This window comes from Heliangelus exortis, chromosome 4 (assembly GCF_036169615.1).
Source record: "Heliangelus exortis chromosome 4, bHelExo1.hap1, whole genome shotgun sequence".
In the NCBI taxonomy this organism is placed as follows: Eukaryota; Metazoa; Chordata; class Aves; order Apodiformes; family Trochilidae; genus Heliangelus; species Heliangelus exortis.
Window position 1 is genome coordinate 16,587,101 of NC_092425.1, and position 26,149 is coordinate 16,613,249.

General features: G+C 36.9%; 1 long non-coding RNA gene across 1 annotated transcript; it reads left to right on the forward strand.

Annotated features, from left to right (window-relative positions):
• The first annotated feature begins 12,074 nt into the window (after positions 1-12,074).
• On the forward strand, positions 12,075-13,222 carry LOC139796338 (uncharacterized). Its single transcript, XR_011725958.1, has 2 exons — positions 12,075-12,175; positions 12,701-13,222. It is a non-coding gene; the product is annotated as an uncharacterized lncRNA (long non-coding RNA).
• The last annotated feature ends 12,927 nt before the right edge of the window (positions 13,223-26,149 follow it).

Sequence of the window (26,149 nt, forward strand, 5' to 3'; positions counted from 1 at the left end):
AAGTCCAACCCTTAATCCACTTACTGGTGGTTACCAGACCATGGCACTGAGTGCCACATCAGTCTCTTCTTAAAAACCTTCAGGGACAGAGAATCCACCACCTCCCTGGGCAGTCCATTCCAATGCCTGATCACCTTCTCTGTAAAGTATTTTTTCCTAATATGCAACCTAAACCTCCCCTGGCAGAGCTTAAGTCCATGCCCTCTTGTCTTACTGATGGCTGCCTGGGAGAAGAGCCCGACCGCCCCCTGGCTCCAACCTCCTTTCAGGGAGTTGTAGAGAGTGATGAGGTCTCCCCTGAGCCTCCTCTTCTCCAGGCTGAACACCCCCAGCTCCCTCAGCCTCACCTCATAGGGCTTGTGCTGGATCCCTTCACAGCCTCCTGGCTCTTCTCTAGACCTGCTCCAGGACCTCGATATCCTTCCTGAACTGAGGGGCCCAGAACTGGACACAGGACTCGAGGTGTGGCCTCACCAGCACTGAGTACAGGGGCAGAATCCCTTCCCTGGATCTGTTGGCCACACTGTTCCTGATACAGGCCAGGATGCCATTGGCCTTCTTGGCCACCTAGGCACACATTAAGAAATACCATTGAAGTTATTCCAGTCACTGCTCTTTCCAGAACTATTTCTTGTTAAAGAGTGGATTTCAGTATTACATCTGACATGTATGTATGCAGAATGCTGTCTCTAAGAACATGTGTTAGGTATCTACGTTAGAAATAGATGTTTGAGAATAGTAAATTATTCTATTCAAGTTATTATTCCTGGTGACTAGTAAATTTTTTTAATGACATTGACTATCCGATTCATACATTATTTAAAAGTGAAGTGAACTGCTGTGAATAAGGCTTTGCAGCTGCAAAAAATTACACTTCTACTTTTATTGTATTCCTTTTACCCCCAAATAGAAAATACTATTTTTGTCTTTCTCCTCGATTCAGCCAGCTGTCACTCACACATCCAGAGACAATGACAATGCATTTACATCATATCCCAGCTGCCTGTGCTGAGCTATTGTTTTGTAGTGCGTACAGGGTAATCTCTGAATAGCCATCTCCCACTGGAAACTATTCTTTAATTGTCCACAAACTTTATTCAGCTGAATGTTCCATCTTGTTCTGGACTTGTTTCCAGCATGTCTTAATCTGAGATGTTTTTTGCCTGATAACTAACTCAGGGCTATCTAAAATGAACATTTAGCTAATATTTCCAATTATTTTGCTTCAAAAGGGAATTAGAAATATTCCAATCTACTTTGCAGAGCTTCTAACATCTCAGATCAATAATTTATTTTGTTATGAGCATATTATGTCAGTTGTGAATATACAGATGAAATATATATATATATACAAACAGTGTTGCTTTTAGATAGTGTTGCTTTCTATATATAGTGTTGCTTTTCATATCAAATGGCCTATGACAAAATATAAAGAATGTTTTGAAAAAGGCACTTATTTTCTAAGAATAAATTATTTTCATTTAGGGTCACTATGAGTGTGATATTATTTTCTGGTCTATTTTAATCATTAAATGTCCTTGTTTTTAGTATTTTTCTGAATATGAAGGAAAAGTCCTTAAAGGAATATGCAGAAGAAGATAAAAAGAATATGGTCTCAGAACAGGAGCAGTTGTCTGATTTCATCTGTGCAGCCCAGATTTGGTGGAATCTTGTGAAATTTTGTGCTTATTCTGATGTATCCCTTTTCTTCTCTGAATGATAAGAAATAGAGCAATTATTAATTTATTAAACGTATGTTCTGTATACTCTATAAAGCAACAAAATGTAGGCAGCAGGTGCCAGGACTTGCCGGGTGATGGGCCCGGACGGTGCTCACCCCGCCTGTGCCCAGTTGGGGCTGGCCCAGGTGCACATGCCCGGGTTCGGCAGGGTGTGGTTCCTGAGCAGGTTCCAGAGCCAGGCGGATCGAAGTTAGTTCACTGATACTAACCCGAACCAACACTAGCTCGATCGACTCTGTTCGCGAACCGAGCTCGCGCCCACGGCGAGATTCGTCTCACGCAACATCTGGTGGAGAATGCGGGCATGCGCACCTGGGCCGGCCCCAACTGGGCACAGGCGGGGCGAGCACCGTCCGGGCCCATCACCCGGCAAGTCCTGGCACCTGCTGCCTACAACAAAAGATGATGCTTGAGGGATTTTGGAAAGGAAAGCTCACATTTCTCTTACAGAAATTCATATAGCCAAAGGATTATTTGCCACTCTATTTCAGACATTGTAGATAACGTATTACAGATTAAATCTATGTGGATGTGAAAGAAAATGGTATTTGAACTATTTCTTTTTCATAGTGTCATCCAAATTCTTCAGTTAAACAACAAAGGTACTCAGGACATGTGCAGCCTTAAGTATCTCATCTGCCATATTTGTGCAAGAAAATTCTGTAGCACTGTGGATTTAGTCCCTGCCAAAGGCACTCAGATAGAGATTGGATTTTACCAACTGCAGAGCTAATCTACAGATATGTTAGTGTAGCTTCAAATCATGAGTAATTTTTGTGGTGTGAATTTCTACAGATAGCATTGGTCTGGAAAGAAATTCTGGATTTTTAAGGCAACTTCAGAAAATTCTGATTTTTTCGTTTTTTAACTTGATTTAAACAATCCTTTTCAGAGCTAATGATGCTTTTCAGGTTTTTTTTTTTTATGTTGCTTTGGTGGTTTTTTTTGTTTGCTGGTTTTTTGTTGTTGTTTTGTTGTTGTAGGGGTTTTTTTTCATTTTTTTTGTCTATGTTATTTTTGGTTGGTTGGTTGGTTGGTTTTGTTCATGTCCAGGTCTCAAAATAATGTTCAAATGATTGTTATATACTTTATTAGTAATATTCACCATTGCCCATAGTTCTGAAGTCTTCTACTAATTATGCAATGAAAATTTTCCAATGAAAGTTCTTCATTGTGAGCATATACATATATATATATGCACCTTTTTTATCACTAATTTTAATGGTCTATGATAGAGCAGTTTTTCAACTGCTCCTGTGCTTTCAATATGCTTTTCAAAATATAAGTCTTTTACTTATCTTTTGAGTGGTTGAGTTAAACTGTGCTGCTTTAGGTAGGCATGAGTTAGCACATATTGATGCAAAATGGTGAGTTCCAGTTTGTCAAGAAGAACATAGTCTTCTAATGTGATTTTTCTTTGTGGTAAAAGTGAGATTTACCAAAATAATTTATGGTCTTTATTTGTGTTGACATTGAATTATGGCTTTAAAATTACTGATGGCATTAATATATTTTTTACACTTTCATTTTTTTCTCTCCAGTTCTTAATTTCGAATGATTGCATTTCTTTCATCCTTTTCCTGTGTAAAGGATATTCCTTAACACTTTTGTTTCAGCTTCTGACTATGAACTTCACTTAAGTCACTAAATAATGTCTCTAGAATCAGTTGCACTTAATTTTTATGGTCTTTATTGTCAGCAAACACATAAGTAAATTAGAAAGGGTGACATTCAATTAACACAGCTTTTTGCAGGTTTAATGAGCAATGATAAATCCTTTCTTTGGAACTTTTACAGTCAAGTGAAATTACAAATCAAATGAATTAAAGAGCTGTTTTATTCATACGAAGTCAATTATTTGTGATTTTTTTTAAACTGGGATAGGAGACATCTTTGAAAAGAAACTCATGGATAATTTGAATAAATGTCTGTTATAAAATCCAATGTACATTAATTCCTACGGTGTGTGAATTTACATAGTAAGATGAGCCATGCTGTTTCCTTACTAGGTTTTTGGTTTAAACCAGTCAGTGTTTCCTATTCTGCTAAAATGCATGACTTTTGATGATTTCCATTGACTTCACCTCATTACAGCTCTGAGATAAAGTCATAGTAGTTTTGTAGCAGTAATTTTATAGACTTTGCAAAACAATTAATTCAGCATTTAATCAGCAAGTATGGCCTCTCAATAAAACATAATTTCTCTTATTAAAGGTCATTAAGAAGCTCTGTAGTATTTTATTTTATATATATATATATATAAAAGTCAGAAAAGTTTTAGAGTTATTCAGAAATCACTACAGTTACAGAATATAGTGAATTTGATTATTTCAGTTCCAATTTGTGTAGACAAACTATGTGTTACTGGGCTTGTGTAAGATGCTTTTTGGTCTCCCTGAACTTTTCCAATGAGCAGAAATAGACCTGATTTGTTCTGTAAGCTGTCTTCTTGGTGAAAGCATCTCTGCTACGTGCACCGTGTGTATTCCTTGGACTATTTCTACAAAGGCAGTCATTGAGGTTCTCTTGTCATATTAAGGTCCAAAAAAATGTATGAGCGATAGGTTCATCTCTCTGTGGGAATTAAGAGGAAAAAAAGACATATGGGACAAAGTCAGTCACAGAATCACAATCATTCAGGTAGGAAAGGACCTGTGAGATCATCAAGTCCAACCCTTGATCCACTGCCACTGTGGTTCCCAGACCATGGCACTGAGTGCCACATCCAGTCTCTTCTTAAAAACCTCCAGGGACAGAGAATCCACCACCTCCCTGGGCAGCCCATTCCAATGCCTGATCACCCTCTCTGTAAAGAATTCTTCCTAATTCTTCCTCATTACTCTTCTCTGGACCTGCTCCAGCACCTCAATCTCCTTCCTGAACTGAGGGGCCCAGAACTGGACACAGGACTCAAGGTGTGGCCTCACCAGCGCTGAGTACAGGGGCAGAATCACTTCCTTGGACCTGCTGGCCACGCTGTTCCTGATACAGGCCAGGATGCCATTGGCCTTCTTGGCTACCTGGGCACACTGCTGGCTCATGTTCAGCTTCCTGTCAATCCAGACTCCCAGGTCCCTCTCTGCCTGGCTGCTCTCCAACCACTCTGTCCCCAGCCTGGAGCTCCCCATGGGGTTGTTGTGGCCAAAGTGCAGGACCCGGCACTTGGCCTTGTTGAACCTCATCCCCTTGGAATCAGCCCAACTCTCCAGTCTGTTCAGGTCCCTCTGGAGAGCCCTCCTGCCTTCCAGCTGATCCACACTCCCCTCCCAACTTAGTGCCCTTAGGATCTTCTACCCTTAAACTCCTAATACATCCCAGAATTCTCTCATCTGTTCAACTCAGTGTCCCTTCAACATCTCTTTTTTGGACTATTGCTGACTCTGTCTTCTGTACACTGGGATATCTTTCCCTGTGTCTTTGCCAACATAGGCTGTCTGTCTGAAATAATGCTTTGGTTCATTCTGTCTTCTTTTGAAACAAAGTTCACATACAACATGTCTATGTTTACTGTATTTCTGGTTTTGTTCATACTTATTTTACTCTAAAGTGCTAATATACTGTATAATTTCTCAGGTGCCTGAGGGAATAGCATGAAATGCAGCTGATTAGAACTTGACAAACACTGAAGTTTTGTTTGAAGGTTGGAGGTATGGAGAACACAGTAAGGACTCGGATGGGGCCTTGTCCATACTTGAATACTAATAGTATTAACCACATACACTTGAAAAATAACTGTGGCTTAGCTTGGAGAAAAAGAATGCTAAAGAATGGTGGATTTAATAATGTCAAGAAGAATTTATAATGCACCTCTCAGAGAAGCTTGTGTGATCTTAAAGATTACTGAAGGTCTGCACATTGAACATAAAGTCTTAAATGGTGGCCTTTTGCAACATGGGGGATGCTTAGAAAACATTTATGAGAATGTTGTTGTAAAAATGGTTGTTTCCCACCCTATGTTATGTGGCCATTACATTCCCACTGATTTCCCACCCTAGTTGATATTGCTGATGTTTTAAAGATACAAATCAGTCCTCTGGAAAACTGAAAGAAGGATCCTTTCCTTCTAGAAGCAGTATGGAGCTTCTTTTATATGACTGCATGTAGATGAAAGATGTCTTGACAGTAGTAGGCCCTCAAATGCCATGAATTTAAATATTCCATCTTTTTAAATTTGAAACTTTTGTCTGACACTGTTTAATGCCATTTGAGGGGGAACCTAAAAACCATTTATCATGACTTCAGTGATTTTTATACTTCAAGGGTCAGGGTTTGAGATCTACTGTTTTTCTCATTACTTTAGTGGGCATCAGATATTTTAATATTCGTTGTACGCACTAGCAATTCCCTTATTTATTCTCTTAGTTATCTAATATGTACAGTTGTAGTAGAGTCAAAAGAAAATAGATAAGAATTAATTAATTTCATTTTTTTACAATCATATCTGAGAAAATTAAATTTTTTTTTTCACTAAACTAACTTTAGTGTTCTTATGTTTTGACAAGGGTCTGATAGTCTTTGCTATTATGGATGGTGAACCTAGACTTGGAAAAAATGCATTATTTTCTGATACATTTGTTGTTCATTGAACCCTTGCATAACTATGAAAAATATTGAACTTATTTAAACAAAGAAAATTTTTGTGCTTATGGGATTTAAAAAACTATATGAAAGGCTTTTGTTTTCATTTACAGTAAACAAAAGGAATAGTAATAATATTTCTTCTCCAAAACATTTTGGCTTCTGTTTTCTTCCTGTTTTAAATGTATTCCTCAAAAATATTATGCTTACATTATTTTCTGATAATTTTGGCATTCTGTTCCTGTTTTTCTTTGCTAATGCATACTTGACAGTTTCCACAAATTCCTTTATTTTTATAGCTCTATGCTTTTGCCAAAATTGTTTTTCCTCTGATATGATTTAACTTAATTTCCTTTCTGAATAACCATAATGCTTCACATCCCCTTAAGGGAGAAGACTACTTTATTGTTGTTGCTTTTTATTATTATGACTAATCCTAAATTCCTAACTGAAAGTCTTATTGTATCATCAATCGCAGAGCTAAAGACTTCATTGAAAGGATTGTTACCATGCGGCTGGGAACCTGATCTATGGATCAGTTGGAGTATTAAGGCTTTGAATTCAGACTAGAAAAGCACTGAGAATCCCCAGAAAGACTGACACTTGGGAGAATAGGCTCACGGCCTCCTGGCTCAGTTAGGTGGCAGGTGGCTGGCTGAGATGCAGACAGAGGATTCTGGCTATTATTTTCACAGTCTGTCCCTAAATCAAGTGAGCTATGATAATGCTGTCTAAACCTGATGATTGTGTAGCTCATCGTGTCCTGTATTTAGTAGGACAGAATACAGGAAAGGCATTGGGGACATGCTGCAATAGATCTATTTTGTCAATACTTGAGGGCATGAGGCTGCTCTTACTTAGTAATTAGTTTGAGGAGAATCCAGTGCCTTCACAGACATGTGAAGAAGGAAGAGAGAGTAGAAACTGGGTAAAGATGGTGCTCAGTTATCATGTTTCATTTCCTTCCCACACTGCCACCTCATTTTTTTTCAACTGCTTTGGTCAGAGCTGAGTGTATTTCATACAGTAGTAGAATACTTTTTAACTTGATGTACTTGCTTGAGAAAGTGGGACCTAGTAGTACATAACTCAGAAATCCAGTCACAGATATCTTCAACTTGACTGTATTTGGGAATTTTCCTGTTTCTTAACTCTTCCATTGTGTTTCAGCTTACAGTGAATGGACTTAGAAAAGGAAGTATTTCCAGAGGGGATTTATACTGTGTGCTATTTTAAAATTAAATTTCAAACCTAATACTGAATTCCTTGAAACCGTTGGCACTGAAAATTTTAAACTATAGTACTGCTTCTACATCATCATCATGACAATTTTGGCAGAAATATGATGGCATTCAGTTTCATGACAGTTATATTTAATGGGACTCTGTCCTCAACTTATGTTGCCAGAGGAATTATAAATTGATCAAAAACTGCAAGCCTCTTCCTTTTTTTCTGCCAGTAGTAATTTCATGACCACATTGGAAAGCTCTCTCTCTCCACTTGTTCTTCTTTCAATGATAGAGGCAAGGCATTCCTCAGTTCTCTGCCCAAACACAATTTTCAGCATAGAAAGTAAGGCTTCAGTACTTTCAAGCCTCTTGGAAATTGGTGCTTCAGACTGCATTCCTTGTACCTGACAAGCCTTATGAGGTTACAAGGTTTTCTGTTTATCAAGGGCCTAGTAGGTAGATAGTGAACCCTGGCCTGCAACTAACCAGCATCATTATAGATCAGTAATATCCTAAAAGCTCCAGTCAGGAAGGTTTCAGACATTTATTAACTGAAGGTTAGAGGATGGGGATGTTAATAGTTACCAGCTATATATGCTATATCTGACAGACTTTTTATTTCTAATAATTTCTTTTATCTTCTTCCACTTTTTTTTTTTTTTTTTTTTTTTTTTTTTAGCAGGTATAGGCTACTCAAATAGCTCACCCTTCTTAAGAACCTCCTTTCAGAAGAGAATTCATAATCAAAGTTTTCAACATGAACAGATTTCTCAGGAAAAATGCAAATATTTCCTCTCATTTTCATTCAGTCCCTGTTAGCTGAAGCATCTCTTCCTAAGAACCCCTTCCCAATGGTATTTTGTTATGCTAGGACTATCAGAGGTAGCAATGCTGTTAACTGTGGAACTTATACACACAGCTATTGCTGTCAAAACCCATGTGCATTCAAAAGGAAGATGAGTGTAAACCATTTCTGTGCAAATAGATGCATTTATTTATCAAGGGGTCAATTAAAATATTTTAACAAGAAATATTTCCTCTCTGTTATAAAAAGAAAAAAATCAAGCTAGAAGACCAAAACATAGATATATTTAAGTCAGAAGTATATATAAAAAAGGCATGGATATTCTAGGAGTGGCTGGTATATAGTGAATATCTTTGGTATTCTCTTAAGCACGACAGCTTGGTGTGGTGAATTGAGGCAACCAGGTGGCACTAATTGCCAGGTAGTGGGCATGAGCTTGTGTTAAGCCCACCTGTGCCTGATTAGGGTGGGTCCCTACTGCGCATGAGCAGGATTAGGGGGCCAATAAAGCTCACACCTGAGGAAGCCAGAGGGGAGGCCACTTTTGGAGCAGTAGCACCGATTCAGGCTGCTCAGCCCTGAGAGCATTGGACTCAGAGCACTATTGGTGAGTTTCTCCTGGAACACCTGGTTGGACCTTGGAGCACCGTGCCCTAAAAGAGGTTCGTCTTGCTACAGCTTAGACTCTTGTCAAAATTACAAAACTGGGCTCTGGTTTCATATGATGTAAATTATAAGCAATAGATTGTTTGAATTTAATCTTCTTTTGTTGACTTTCATCCTATTTTGAACACTGGAAAATATAATTGAAGCTAAATGCCTGGAGATCATAATATTTTTAGATCCCCATCATTTTGCCAAGTAAAAGAGTTTTGAATGACCTTCTGAGGAACATGAGAAAATTGCCTGCTGTAGATAACAGTAACTGTGACCAAGGACAGAAAGGACATTTAATTCTTTAGTGTGAACTTTCTACTGGCTAGTGAAAATCTATTACTGACAGTTTGAGGCTGAAATGAGTATGAGATAGTTTCAGCAAAAACTATCTTTCACATCTAAGGAAAGCAATGCACCTTTTGATTAGTACTGTATCAGGCACTTCACCAGAGATTCAAACAGTTGCAAACAAGTCTCTTCAGGTAAGGACGAGTGAACTGGCCTTCTTGATAGTTCAATTCAGCATGCAGTTCAAATAATTAATTTTATTTTGGGGCAGAACCAGTTTCCTGGAGTCTTATAATGGAAAAGAGAATCTCAACTATATAATTTTCATTTATTTTTTAATGTTCTTTCATCTCAGATCAATCTGTTTGGACCCAAAAGACTGTTTATCTCAGTGCAAAGGTACTGCTATGTTTATAGTGCAACTTGTTCTTATATTTCAACAACATTTATTAAAATATGTAGCATAAAAAAGAGAATATAGGTGACGTGACCTATGTCAACCCTCATAAATATCTCTTCGTCAATACAGCTGATCAATATGGCCAACCCTGGTTGTTTGTTTTGGTTTTTTTACAAAAGATTCACACATTTATGTTTTTAACTTCTCTTCAGGCTGACCCTTTAAGACGCAGTTTAGTGACAGAAATTTGCATTTCAGCAGTACTGAACATTTCAGCTGACATTTCTGCCAGTAATTTATCTAACATTTGGTAAGAAACAAAGTATTTTGAAAGCAGTTCTCAGAAATCCAATGAAAATAGCCCAAGTCCCCTTTACAAACCTTACATGAAGGTTAAGCTCTGAGAAGCCAGTCCAACCTGAATTACTGTAAAGAACGGAGTGTGAAATATTTCAGTACTATATAAAACCACATAAAGCTTTGTGCAGCATAATCCAGGATACAGACATGAATGTATTAAGTGTTATAATCAAGTCACATATTAATCAATATTCAGGTGATAGATAAAACCAAATGAGAAGAGTTAGACAGTCTATCTCAGGAAGGTGTAGAGTATTATTTTATCTATTAATCTCAGTTCATATGTTAGTAAATGCAGTCGTGATACCTTGAAAATGCTATTTTTGTATGAACAAGACTGGTTTATGGAGCTTTCTGTAATGGATAGAATTTCCTCATCTTTTGCCTACTCCTGGGGGCAGTCAGGAGACAAATATAAATCTGTCTCTAATCTTAGTCTTTCTCTCTGAAATGTACTGTCTGAGCATGATCAGCCTCAGAATGATATCTTAGCAATGTTAAGTCTACTTTTATTTTCACTACACATTCTTTTCACGTGTAAATTTCAATCTCAAGATAACACTGAGTAGGAAGAGGTTTTGAGTGCCTCTCTGCAATACTTTGTCAGTGTCCCCCCTAAAAGTGGTAAGGTTTTACAGATTATTAGGAAAGGACTCAGGCAAAGATAGACCATTGGCGAATGTAAGAGCTTTTCTGTGAAAATACTGTTTTTCAAATAACTCCTTGTGGTTGCATACAGGTTACAGCAACCTATAGATAGAGTGGTTTGCTCAATAGTCTTTGAGTTTTGTTCTTGCCATATTATTAAACAATGTTGGCAAAAGAAGATTTTCAAAAACTTCTGCAATTTGAGGACAGTTTCAGTGGAAAGACTCTTGGATACCAGTTGATGACACTCCTGCAGTTTTGAGTACTAAGAAATTCATAAAACAATGCATAGCTTTTGAATAGCTGATACAGGTAGTAAGCGTACAAAATTATCAGATAGCTACAAACATTACTGCATGGGTAAGAGAACCATGTGGAATATGCTTGCTTTGTTTTGGTTTTGTTGCAATGTACTTGGTTTAATGTACATCACTGTGGTATACCCATTCTTTCAGTAATGCCTGAAGCACAGCAAGAGAGAGTGTATTATTTTGCAGTCTATGGTGTAAATCATTGCAGTCTGTTCTTTAAGGCTCACTTCTATTTGATAAAGTGGTTTTAGAATATATTTGTGTCTCGGGTAATCAGTCAGGGAGATCCAGTATAGTTTTCAGACCATCAACTTTGGAAAATAGTGCCATCCTATTGTCATTGTTTTGACAAATGCTAAAATTAACACACCGCTCTTGACATGGATGGATAAGCAACTCCTATTTCTTCTGTCTGAATATATTTCTTTCTATCCAGCATGCAACACAAGGAGGGACTTCATGTTTGAAAAGTTTGTTTCCTGCTGAACTTAAAAGAACACAAAATTAACCCTAGCAGTTTATTAGTCACAGTATTTTGTTTTATAGATAGAAGCTTCTCTTTTTTACAGGATGCAATTTGTGAATGAATAATTGTAGCTGGTTAAGAAAATATATTTCAAGTTGTCATCCCTTTGCAGTACTTCAAATCAACAGAAGTTTTTTCTGTTCTCAACAAAGGTATTAGTTTAACAACAGCAGGGTGAACCTGTAAAGGATTGTCAGTAGATTCCTCAGTTTCTATATCTAGAAAACTGGGACTCGCAGTGAAGATCTTATCTAAAATGCACTACTCCTAACTTGTCCAAATCCAAATTACTAATAGTGTCTGTAGGAGTAGAACTTAATCGTTGAGAATTTATTTGCAGTGTACAGATTCCTGAGTTTTGTTGGTTATTTGTGTTTTGGTGTTTGTACTTCCCATTTTTATTTCCTCTTTCACAGATTTAACCTTCTTCCTACCTCATATACTTTCATCCCCTCTTTAGCTGTATAATTCTCCATATACTTTCATCCCCTCTTTAACTCTGTTTTATTTTTATTTGCTGTAGATGTGTTGCACACCTCCAATAGCCTCCTGTCCTGTTCTTTAGTTCTGATGTGGGAGCTGTCACACCTTTGTAAACCCTGTCACACCTCAGCATAGCTGTTGTATCCGGGTGGGTTGCTGTAGCACTTTGCTCTTTTGATAGCCAGACAACTTTCCTTTATCTCTCCTGCTGAAGCACTGCCAGAACATGGCTGGAGATAGGAACTTACAGTGTTAACTATTCTTGTTTTTCAAATGCTCAAGAAAAAGCAGAGATAAAGATCTAAGAAACCTTACGTGCTTGGGAATACAATGAAATGCGTATAAATAAATAAATAATTGGGTTTTTTTCAGTGAGCACAAAGTCTTGAGGGAAATTCCTTAATATATAATAGAAAGCAGTAACAGTTTGAGAAATCTGAGACCCTTGGGATGCTCTATGTCTCTTCCACTCATTTACTGTAGTAAATTGTAGTTCTGTGTCTAAAACCTCTTGTAGGGCCTTCTTGTGAGTGAGCAATAATCTGTGTACCTTTTATGGCAGTGTTGATGTTGTGGGTGTGATGATCCATTCCCTGTAGTTCCTGAATTGCTCTGTGTACTCTGATAGAGGTTATGCTGGCTGAAATTCCCTAATGTTTATTGTTTCTTACAGATTTCAAAGGAGTACTATTATACTACTAAATCTCCTGGACCTTGTCTGTGTAATTCCATAGGACTTGTCCTTAAGGGAGCCTAAAACCATACTGGATGCATCTCATATCTAGAACCTTGTTCCTGTCCTGTCTTCATTAGTGATCTATAAGATTTACAGTTGGGGTTAGCTATGCACAGGAAAGTTGTGACAGCTTCTGAGTTGGAAAGTGATAAAAATTTAAGCACTCATTGCAAATTGGCACATGAAAAAGAACTAGGAAACAAATAAGGGATAGAAATATGCATCTTTATTCTGACTGATCTAAATAAAAAGAAAAAATACTCTGAAAAAACTCCAAGTTTAAGGGTTTAGCGGGACTTTAAAGTCAGAAAAATTCATAGTTTTGTTTTAAAAATTGTATTTTAGAATCTTAGACTCTGGAGTATTGTATTTCTCTTATCTAATGTCTTTAAATCGCCTTTCACATGGATAGAAGGATGCAAGTATTAATCAAAATAAAACACCTAAATATATTCTTTATTTAATGTCTAGAGTCTTTATTCATCCTATCCCATCTAGTCTATTCATCCTACCTAATCTATCCCTACAGATTCTTCAGAAAGAGAAAAAGAGACCATGAAATAAAGTATGTAATGCAAAAGCTGACAATCTAACAGATGCATCAAATATATATTATTATTCAAAGGACTGAAAGCTCAAATTCAAGTTCTGAATCAAACAGATTATGCCTCCTGTGAATTGCATTTTGCCCCTCATGTCTCTCTGTTTCTTGGCATCCTTACCACCCTCACTAATCTTTTGGTTTTCATAAAGACAGAAGTTTCCTCTAGAATTAAAGTGACATGTGATTGACTAGTATTTTATGCATTTTGGCAAGCTGGGTGTGATGCAGAACAATACAGTCCAGTGGACTGTAATTGCTGTTTTATGAGATGGAGCTTTCCTCTTCCTTTAAAAGAGCAACAGTATAATCAAGGAGAAAAATTATGTTGTAGTTCTGAGATTTAATATCACATTGAGCCCTCACAACTTTCAAAATTATTTTTGTAGTATATTTATGTAGTATATTTATGTAGTAGTATATTTCTCAGAATGTTTCTTGTTGCAATTTTAATAGTGATATTACTGTATAAAAAGTTAGTTACGTAAAAATACAACAGGCATCTGCAGAGACTACATCGCTTTGTTAAAATTCAAGGTCTGTGGCTGCTATTTCTGTGATGCCATGTATTCAAACTTGATACTTTGCTTTTATGTTCCACTGTCTTAATGATTACACATTGTTTTATCCAGTTCACTTTATGTATAATTCACCCCAACTACCTTCAGTCTCCCTTTTGTCTGGATTTAGTTTCTTTTTTTTAATGCTTATTCATTTCCTTAAGGAGATTGAATTAAATAAAATACGTTGTTAATCGCCTCAGAATGTTAGGTTTTATCTCCAGGACCCTGAAGTACATAAATGAATTTCCTATTGAAAATGTCATAGGTCGTTTTTCACTACCCTATTTTCAGCAAAACTTTGGGTGTATGAATATATATCTCCAGCTGCAGGAAATGAGGTAATCAATCTGCAAATCAAAAGACACTGTCACATAGTTAGAATAATTAAACTAATTTTACTGTAACATATTCTGATGTCTAATTCCACTAATTCTGTCTAATTCCACAGGTGAGGTTCTTAGCATGTTTTCTGCTAATTTTTTTTTTACAAACCTGGTCTTTCTTTAAAGTTTCAGTGAAAGGTTTCTGTGAAATTTTCTTAAATTCTTCTCTTGCACAGAAACTGTTATGGCTAGGTTTAAAATTAGGGCCGTGTTGTATATGCTAATCTCACAGTGATAAATATAATTGCAAAGTGCAGAAATGCTGTCAATCTGATTTTATGACCTTATTTTCCTCTGCTTTATGTCACCTTTGAAGTTAATTTAATATTCATGTGGACTACAGGATCATGGTGATTGGGACAATATGAGTGACTGAACTGGCTTTCCTTTTTTATGTGACCGCCAGGTTAAAGAGTGGATACAATATTCAGCAATATCCCATTGCTGATAACCTGGTCATCTACTTGACAATCTGATTTCTTTATGTTGAGCTTTGTGCATACCGGTAGAGCAAAAGGTCTTAACTACGAGCATTTTTCTTCCTAGAACCACAGCAAGAGAAATCTTGACTCTGAAAGTAATTTTTGCTTCACAAAATTGCTGTGATGTTAGTTTCCAAAAGAATGGTTTTCATATGGTAGTCACGCTCTGAGATCCTTGGAATATTATATGGCTAATGGTAAGAAAGGTAAGAGAATTTTAGTTAATATATTCTCAACTAAACCTAAAAATCACAAGCTAACCTAAAGGTAGCTCTGTGCTGGCATTTTAGTTTATAAAATACATGCCTGGAAGTCAGTGGAATTGCACTGACTGTTGATTTTTGGCTTGGCATTTTCACATTGAAATAAGTGATGTGTTCACTTCCTTCTACACACAATGAGTTCTGAGCTCCATGATGTTGTTGTTAGTCAGTTAAACTTGGAAATGCTTTAAAATAACAGATTATCTGGGTCAAAATAAAGTGCTCCGCAAGTGTGGATACTGCAGATTATGAATGTGCTTTAAACTCTTCTACGATAGGAAACAGCAGAGTGGTCTATATCTGTTCAGTTCACTCCATCAAATACACTATAAATTTTCAATATGAGAAATCATCACCTACAAACTGCTGAAGGGCAGCAAAGTTTTACAGATTTCCTTTCCAGTGCATGTTACAGTGTCAATGGATTTGCCACTCTCAGCAGTAGATTCTTCCTGAAAGGTTTTGACATGACTGGGAAGCATTAAACTAATTTCTGCATCAGTCATCATTAAAATCAGTCTAGCAACAACTTGATACTTTTTCACCATACTTCAAATATGAGAGAAAATACCTACTGTAATTTGAAGTTCACTTGCACTTTGTGAGTTTGAAAGACATTGGATTTTGGAGAAGATGCTGGAGATTGTGGCATTCAGACTTGAGCATTGTAGGTCAAACTACTTTAGGATGGTTGCCACTGAAGTTGCTAGAGATTCCTGGGATAACAATGTTCTATTCTAGGCCTTGCTAAGGTAAAATGAAAGGGGAATCAAACCTGATCCATTTGTCACCTTTGGAATGATGTACATGTATCTTTTTAAAATCAAAGATTAACAGTTGTATGTTGCCATAGTCACTGTAGGGCTATTAATTTAATCACAATTATCTATATGTCTTAAAATAAGTCAGTGAAATTTGAATTGGCATACATCTTTGCCATCGTGTGCTTTTATTTATTTATTTATTTATTATGGTTTTTAGGGATCAGTTAGATTCTGCTTTTTTGCCCAGTAATTGCTGCTAAGTTTGATCTGCAATAATAAGATATACAGAAATAGCTTGTGTAGTTATGCACATTTTAATGCATAACTTGATTTAAAAAAAGAAGAAACTTCAGTGAAATAAACATCCTTTTTTAGTTTTCAAAATCAGAGGCAAAATTTTTATAACTCATAGAAAAAAAATGTGTTAAATGAGAGGTGATTTCAAGGATAACAGAGTAAAATTTAGGTAATTGTTCCAGGGAAAGAAATCAAACTTCAAATGCACCTTTCATTGTAAGTTGGAGGTTGACTAAGGTCTGTTTTATGCAGCAAGAGAAGTTTAAAATAAAGGATGCTGTCTCAGCTGTTGACTGATGCCCCGAGTACAGACAGGAGTGGATAAGTGAGTTAGAGACACTCTTGTAAATCTTGGCATATGAGCATGAAAAAAAAATGCGTATTCAGTTGGTAGCTCACAGAATCAGCAGGGGACAGAGAAATAACTTGGGAAGTTCTGATCAGTTCTTTGAAGAACTGTGGCAATCCGCATCCGCAGCTCCTTGCAGCTCCTGATCACCCCATCACCTTATGCAAAGATGATGCAAAGACTGCTTCATCTGCAAGAGAAAGACATTTAAATTAGATTTCTTGAACAGTTCTACTGTAAGCTTTATTTTTTTATTAATACTTGGCACCAGTGGCAACAGAGGGAACAAATTATAGTCAGTATGTTCCTAGTTTTGCACATAACATCTGTTCACTAAAAGTTGTTTCTCTATATACCCATGTTATACAGAACAGAGTTAGAATTCCCAATTTACTTTCAGTTCATTAATCAGATTTAAAATGGCAGAACATAATTTTCAGCTGAGTAAATTGCAGACTGGGTATACTGAGATTATTTTTTAATAAGCCAAAAAGTGCAAATTTGACAAGTTTGAAAATTAGGTAAATAAGAATGTAAAGTATTAAGGAATGCTAACTTCCTGAAAGGAAAAATAAGAGTCAGAGTAAATGTATATCTCAGGGAATATTCCTGCAGCTGCTGTTGAAAGAGCTGTAAAATGAAACTTTTGTAACTGAAAAAATAATGAAAAGTTGATATAAGAAAACGAAACTGAAAGAATAGTAATTTTGTTTAGGCTTACTGAATGTAATTTTTGTAGCAGAAGATGGGGAAGGAGAATGAAGACTCGGGTAGTTAATGAACACAGACTTGTATCAATGTGACTGAAGTTCACGATGAAGTGCTGGTTTTAATGTTCTGCAGTGCTAGAAGCTCCAGAAACACAACTTACTGGGATGCATTTTATTCCATTTTTTGTGTTTTTTGTGTTGTAAACAGCAGTCTAGAATTTAAAATGCTTAGTCCCTTATGCTCAAAGCTTTGCTCAAGCTTTTTTATTTGTTTGTTTTTTCACATTCAAGCCATGTTATAAAGTTTTAGTGCTGTATTGTCTTATTTGTTCATAAAACCTTGCCTTTCCAAAATATTAAGCGACAAAAAGATCTGGAAAGATGATTGCAATATTCCACTAAATCAATATGTATTGCAAATTAGCAGCTGTGCTTTTCATGATGTCGCCCTATGAGTAGGCAAAATTTAATATATGCTACCTCTCACGGTCTAACATTGGCCCGGCAATTAAACCGAGTGACAGACGCTCTCTATTAATCTCTCTCTCCTCCCTGATAAGAAAGGAGAGAGAGTAAGGGAGAGAGACTTATGGGTTGGAAACTAAACTGCACAACTTTAATGAAACAGTAATAGGATAAATAGGAAAGATTACTAAATATTTACAAATACACAGGAAAATGGATACCACATTCCTCCTCCCTTTTCCCCCAAAAACTCTCACGTCACCACCGAGGCTGCAGGGCAGCCCTGGGAAAGTCCAGGCTGGACTCCTGGAGTCGGCAGCAGTTGGGAACTGGAGGCAGGAACACACAGATAAGGGCTGGCACGGATCAGGAGCACAGGCAGAAGAACGGACAGAATCCTTCCAGGATGCCGGGTGAAGGAAGGGAAGCAGGAAAGGCAGGAAGGGCAGGAAGCTGGAAGCAGGAAATCTGGCTTGGCCCTCGTGATCCCTCAAATTTATACTGAGGATGACGTATATGGGATGGAATACTCTGTTTGGTCAGTTCTGGCATCTATCTTGTCCGTTCCTCCCCAAAGGAGGGATGCAGGTGGGACCTCTTTATTCCTTCTGGAGGGTAGAAGTTTTCTCCAGAGCTGAGCAGTGTCCTTGGCTCTGCACACCAGTCTCTAGCAGTAACTATAAACATCAAGCGTTATCAGTCCTAGAAGCAGACACTGTCTGAGAAACTTGCTGTTAATTTCAGCAAGTGCAACTACTTACAGGAGACTTTGCTAAAAGCAAAAGTACAAGACAGAAAATCACCTTTATCCTGGCCCAAACCAGGACACTACCTCATGGAACAAAACTTTGTAAAGCTAGTAAGCATCATGTTGTTTTTGTTTTTTTCCTAAAGAAATGACCGGTTTTTATTCAGTTTGCATTGGGACCCATCTTTTAGGTAAAACATCTGAGAAAAAGGAAGCCATGCTATGAAGTAGGCTGGGCACCAGAAGCAGCATATCCGTCCTAGCTCCTTAGGTGAGCCTGTTCTATGCCACTGTTTCTTCTGCCTTTCACAACCATGTTATTTTAGTTGAACCACACGGTCTAGCAGAAGGTGCTTTGATTTATGTCTATTCTTGGTATTGATTGGCAGCATCAAAACCTGAGTGACTGCTATTATAGAGCTCATCCAGAAACCTGAGAAAAGGACTGATACTGTGATTTGGAAGGGCAATACCTTCCCACTCTACTTGCTTAGCTTATTGACTGAGACATGAAGAAAAAGAGATATTCTGAATATGTGTATTTTATATCTAAGCATTCTAGTATGATTATGGAATTCCCTGAATATTTATTCAACAAAGCAGTGGCTGAAAGCTTAAAGTAATATCTCATTTCCAACCTTTCTTCTTTCCCATTAGCCTGCAAAGTAATCTAGTGAGTAACCTTTCATCTGCTCCTTAGGCTTACAGGACTAGCTGGAAAAGGCAATCACTGATCCCCTTCATCTCCCCACTCTGTTCTTCACTTGCACAGTCTGGGTCCACCTAACAGGCAGGTTGCTATGAAGAGATTAGGCTTTTGCTTCAGTGTCATATAGTTACTGTTATAGTTCTGGAGTAAGAAGCTCATTACTGATTTTCAGTGTTATTCTTCTCATTGCTGGCTCTCTGCTAGGTGTATGAATCATGCTGCTTACACATAATTTCCAGTAGCTTGGGTCATCTGCATCTTTATTACAAGATGCCCTACCTAGTTATCTTCATTTCTAAATTGTTGCATTAGCTGTATACCTCATTTTCCTCCTTTATTTTTATTGTTTTGTACTTTGTGATGATCAGCTCTTCTGGAACTGTACCTATCAATCCATTTATTGCTACTGCTAACTGTAATCCTTAGCATGGTCAGGCAGCTTGAATATTTTACTGTTGGCTCTCCTGTTTACCAGTGAAGCCACTTTGGATTTTTGAGTGAAAGGACTGGTTCCACTGTGTATGAGTGTATGTTTGCCCTGAGTCTCTGGAACCCTATAGTATTCTTTTCTTCTTTGGATTTGATGGCCTTAGTATAAAAGGTAGTCTTTGGATATAGTGCCTCTTAGTGCCTACTTAAATCACTACAAACTCAGTAGTTTTCAAGAGAAAAGTTCTTAGAATCATAGAAGTATTTTCATTGGAAAAGACATTTAAGATCATCAATCTAACTGTTGACCTAACACATGGCCGAGCCCATCAATAAACCATGTACTGAAGTACCACACTTAGATGTCTTTTGAAAAAAAACTCCAGAGATGGTTACTCAGTCACATTCCTGGGCAGCCTGTTCCAGTACTTGGCAACCCTTTCAGTGAAGAAATTGTTCCTAATATCTGAGCCTCCCCTGGAACAACTTGAGGCCATTTCCTCTATCACATGTTACTTGGCAGAAGACAGCAACACCCACCTCGCTACAGCCTCAATCAGGAAGTTGCAGAGAGCAGTAAAGTCTCCCATCAGCCTCCTTGTCTCTAGGCAAAACAACCCCAGATTCCTCAACTGCTCATCGAAGGTTTTATGTTCTACACCCTTCACCAGCTTCATTGCCCTTCCGTGGATGCACTCCATTTTATCTTCTGATCAAAATTATTTGCTTAGGGTTATTTTTGAAATCATGTGTTTGCCTGCAGGACTAACTCAGCTGGAGGGTTTTGAGAAGGACCACTTACTTTTACACACAGGAAAAACAAGCAGTATATCTTTTCAAAAATAATGTTTTAGGACCTGTACTCAGAAGGAATAATTTTGGTTTATGGAGTTATAAACATTTAATGAATTGGTTTTACATATCATCACCCTATGCCCTCAATAGAATAGATTTTCATATTAATAAGGATTCATTATCATTAGGGTGAATGTAGCATATGAAATTACTTCCCACCAACTGGGGTGGGTGGCAGATGAGCAGGAGTGAGGCTTATTACCTGAAAACTTGAAATTCTCCTCAGGGTTGTAGGAGGGAGTAACATGCTGATGTCAAGCTGAAGAATAACAGAAGTGCCTATTATGCATCTTTCACATAAATAAACTTTGAAGGAAAATAATGGAAATGATGAAGTTTACTGTATCCCAATTCAAATATTTTCTTTTATTGTTATTTTTATTATTAATTAGCGTAACATTAGTGATTGGAATATAAAATACAATTCTTTGCCTATAAATTTCAGTGGCAGATTTCCTCAGGGTGGAATCAGGAATGTTGTGAGACATTTTTCTTCATTTCAAATATGTCAAGCTTGGTTCTACTTCTGCTTAAATCAGTGGCAAAATTTTCATTAACACTCTCCTGTAACAGCTCCCTCCATCACTAAATGAAGGAAATACACACCAGGGTGCTTTTTAAAAGCAATGTCTTGAACTGAGATGAAAAAAAATATCTGAGCTTAGTTATAAAACAATTTAACATGAGTACACATAAAGTAATTTGTTATCTCCCTCCATGTTCCAAACACCTAGCCACATTTAAAGTGTGAAGCATGGAATTAGCAGTGTTCACAAATAGATATTTTGATATCCAGTATTATGTTAGTAAAGTGCTTGATGGGAAGAGAAATGAAATTATGATACACCATTAAAAAAAATAATTAAACCTATAAACTAACAAAAATCTGTCAAGACATAAATACTAGTGTCTATATAAAAAGGTGTATTATAAAAGAGAGAAGGAATAAATGGGATATACAGCATAACAGAAAACAAATGCTAGGAGAAAATTTATTGTCAACAGCAATTACTTGAAAGAAAATCTTTGGACTATTATTGTGATTGATTATCTTAGGACACCACTTAAAATAATTTTGTTGTGTAAACATAGTTATTGGAGCAAAAAAAGCATTTTATTTATTAGTAAACCTTGTCAATGGAACTCTAGGCTTCAGGCAGATTTATCTGTAATTTATTCAAGTTTGGGCTTGAGTTTTACTCTATATTCTAGAGAAGAATGGTAGTCTTTCCATTAGAATTTAAGGCTCATTCAAAATATTTTTAACAGATTTTTCTTCCACCAGAAGGGATTTAATCATGATTTATTAGACTCCATTCAAAATTGCCAATATAGACTCCTAAAATTATGTTTCTTCTATAGCTCCTATTTTGAGGTAGTCATAAATATTCTTGTTCCAATTACTCAGTCTTGGTTATATGTTGGAAGATGCTCAGCTGCTATCAGAAACTCTAGCTGAGTACTCTGAAAAATTCTCAAGTTCCTAGACAAAACCAACAGTTTCAAAGTATTTGCAAACAGAGATAAAACAATACTGGGCTGTTAATAAAGCATAAACAGTGAAAAGTCATTAGAAATACAAACCTTGTAAATGCTGGCAAGTATTTTTCCGAAGTGACTGTAGTGCTTTTATAGCCTAATATATAGACAAACAGCTCAAAACCTACCAGAATTCTAGCAGATGTTTTTTAAAGCAAAGTAAATGGAGACACTCAAAATTAAAACAAAAGCTAAACCTAAAATTTTTAATTCGTTGCAAATCCAGTCCATTGGAACTTGGACTTTTCCTGAATTTGTTGCCTTAATTTAACATGTGTAAGAGTAATTTATGTTTGTTAAAGTGTGTATTGCATGGCTGAATGCATGTTATTTCAGAGTTAATTTTCTGACTGCCTACCCCACAACATTGGATGTGGGGTAGAATTTAGTTTGGAGGTATTTGGCAACCAGTATGTAATTTTTATGTGTGTATCTCAAGATTGCAGAATTAATTAAGTGTAAATGTATGTATTATTCATATAACAAAAAATAAAGACAGTGTTTCAAACTAATTTTCTCATAATGTACTTTTAACTTTTAAAATAAGAATATCCTGATGTCCGGAGGTGTTGGTTTCTCATTGTTACTTTTGGAAGATGATCTGTATATTTATTACTGAGCCTACCTGCAGGCGTAGTCTTGCTTGAAAAGGTTGGCCAACCTGTAAAGTAAGTTTCTTTGGGTGTGTAGCAAAGAACAGTACAATCTTAAGAACAGTGAATGTCTCTTTAGCCTATTTAAAAGGTTTAAAACTTTGAAAAACTCTTAAACCTGTCGGGTTTTTTTGCCAGCTGGGATTGCACATTTATGTAAGGGGTGCAGTAGATATATAAAGATTTTTATTTTCTGCTGTAGGTTGCTTTTTATCAAAAGAAATTAAAAGGGTTTTGTTTTTTGGGTTTTTGGGGTTTTTTTTGTGTGTGAAAACCATTAACAGAATGTTTATAGCAGGAGTTAAAATGCTACAGTTTTTAATTAGCAGTAATGAATATGTTAGAATGAATAGGTCACATATATTTTGTGAAAGCTGCAGCTTAGATGTCTTAATCTTAGTTGAAGTTGACCTGCATAAGAGTCCTACTACTCAATACACTAGATTATGTAGTTTGGAGTGTGAAGGGATCTGGGGAGGAATTATTTTTAAAACAGGATCTGCCATTCCACGCTAAAGTGCCCCACATCTGTCTCTGCCAACAAAATTCAGGCTCAGCAGTTTGATATGACACTAATTTTCTTGCAGAGAGATTTATAAAGCTTCATAAATAGCAGAACAATATGATTAGATAGTACTTCTGTTGATTCAATTACAACTGAAGTTTAAAGATACTAAGAAAAAAAATCAAATGGCCCAAGCTGGAATTAAGCCTTCTTAATGGGAAAAATACTCAGCAATGATGAAAAAGAAACCAAAAATTTCTACTGTGATAAAGCAGGGAAGACATTCCTTAGGCTGTGATGGATGTATTGCATTAAGAGATGGAATGCGAACAAGACATCATTCTTGTTCATAATCTAGATTTCCTTTAAAACTTTAGTGAAATGTTCTAAAATAATTTATTTTAATTTCCACTGAACTTGTTTCTTTATGCACTGGATCACCCCCTCATAAATGTACTCAGAATACTGTGAGGACTTTTGTGGCAGTGACATATTGTTCTTTTATTCCCTTTAACATGCAATGTCAGCCAGTTCTCTGATGCTATCTGTTCTTAAGTTGAGCAAGGTAGGAGTTTCAAACTAATGCTCAGCATACAAATCTACTTGTAATATTGACAGTTCAGCCATATGCCAAAGATATGACATGTCTATTGCTACTTGTCTGCAATAGGTAGTTTTCTGTGAGATTCAAGAATACTTTATTGGAATCAGTGGTGCATATGGTTGTAAACTTCAGCATGGGGCTTAGCACTAGTAAATCTTCAGTTAAAACTCTCCAGTAGACAATTTATTTAGAAAGAGGTTTCAAGTGCCACTATGGAGAGCTGGGATCAGCTACTTTATTTGAAGAAATTTACATAGATGTACATGGGTGCAGATTGCCTTTTCCCATTCCCAACCAATAGAAATTAGCTGTTTGGCAAGTGATGATGGATTACAAATATCAATGAATTACAAACCTAAGTATAATGTACTCCTATACTACACCTTCAAGACTAAAGCAAAAATTAAGGTAATTTAATGTGTCTGCTGCTTTTGAAAGGCTCATATTTGATTCCCTTCTTTAAGCTTCTCAGTGAATGTGGAAATTAATGAAAAATGGTCTTGTGTATCAGTAGCATTTGTGCCCTTAGGATTGCTTTCTGGGCTTGTTTCTTTGGGTTTGCTATTTTTTCATTGTGTTTTCTTCTATTTTGTGATGATATTGATTTCTGGTTTTTGGTTGGTGTGTTTGGTTTGGTTTTGTGGTGGGTATTTGGGTATTTTTTTCTCTTTTTTTCTTTTTCCTAGAGAAGAAGAACAGAAGAGAAGAAAGGACAATCTTCTTTACCTGTTTTGTAATTCTGTTCATGCATTCTTTATGATCTAAGCTACTAATGAATTCTGGAATGCTTGAGCAAGATGATGCAAAAGGTCTTTGTGGAGTTTTTATTGAGAGATTCCATAAAGGTAAAAGTGACATACTTGTTCTGAAGTACATCTAATTGACACATACACTGAGTAACTCTCTATGAAGAAACACTTCCTTTGTGCATACAGATCAAGCAATAGTAGTTTAAGGAAGGAAGAATACTGGTTTAAAATTAAAATTACTTGACAGTGTTTTTGCTAGTAGGACTTAGGTTAAAATAGACTTTTTTGCTAATTGTATATGCATATATATATATATATATATATAACTACTCTGGTGGTAATGCAATCAATGTTTTTACAAAGAGGTAAGAAGTTCTTTGTAGGACATTCTTGATGGCATCTGTAAACAAGCAGAGAGAAGCAACTGGATCTGAAGGCTTTATTTGCAAGAATGTTTTCAGGTGATTTGAAGTTCAGTCAAACACAGCATTTACTAGAAATTATATTGAATGAGGTAGTTGTCTACCAGTTGTACTAAGGATTATTCTTACCAGTGTAAGGATTATTCTTGACAGTGCCCTCCTATACTAACACAGTGTCAAAGAGCCTTGGACTGAAACACTAGAAGGGTAGAAATTCCTCTTTGAGTTTAAAGTTTAGGATTTATGTCACTTTGAGGCCTTGTTGCAAGGGCAGTCCCAATTGTGATGGAACAGTGGGGGTTGCTTCTCTGAGGCTGCTGAGGCTACAGCAGCTATTGCTGCCTGTCAAGGGATTACTGAACTAGTGGCAGACCTGTGCTTGTTTGTGCTGGGAAAGCTCTCCAGAAACCTCCAGCACTGGGAGACCTTCAAGCCTGCAAAATGTGATATAACTGATATATAACCACCCTTAGAATGAATTATCTGATTACCCTGACAGCTGCTCAAAGTGGTTCAAAAGTTACCAGGAATTTCTGGTTTGGAAGTACCATTTTAACATCATTAATATTTGTGGTGATTTCCAAAGTTGCTGGTTTCTTGTCCTTTGCTTTTTCTTTTTGAAGAATACTGAATATTTAAACATAAACTGAGCTTGCATTTTAAAACGTTGAGGTATTTCTCATGAGGGGAAATCCAGCTGGTATGGTTTCACAGAATCACAGAATGTTTAGGTTGGAAGAGACCTCCAAGATCATCAAGTCCAACCTTTGACCAACACCATAATTTTAACTACTAAACCATATCCTTAAGGACCAGGTCCAAATGCCTTTTAAATGCCTCCAGGGATGGTGACTCTACCACTGTCCTGGCCATTCCAATGCCTGACAACCCCCTCAGTGAAAAAATATTTCCTAATATCCAGCCTAAACCTCCTCTGGTGCAGCTTCCATCCATTCTCTCTGGTCCTTTTACATTTTACTAAGGAGAAGAGGCTGTTTCCCTCCTCGCTCCAACCTCCCTTGAGGTAGTCAAAGAAAGTTCTAAGGTCTCCTCTCACCTCCTCTTCTCCAGACTAAACACCCCCAGCTCCCTCAGCCACTCCTCACAGGACTTGTGCTCCAGGCCCTTCATGAGCTTTGTTGCCCTTCTCTGGACACTCTCCAGCACTTCTGTGTCCCTCCTATAGTGAGGTGCCCGGAACTGAACACAGTACTCAAGATGCAGCCTCACCAGAGCTGAGTACAGAGGGATGATCACCTCCCTGTTCCTGCTGGCCACTGAGTTCCTAACACAAGC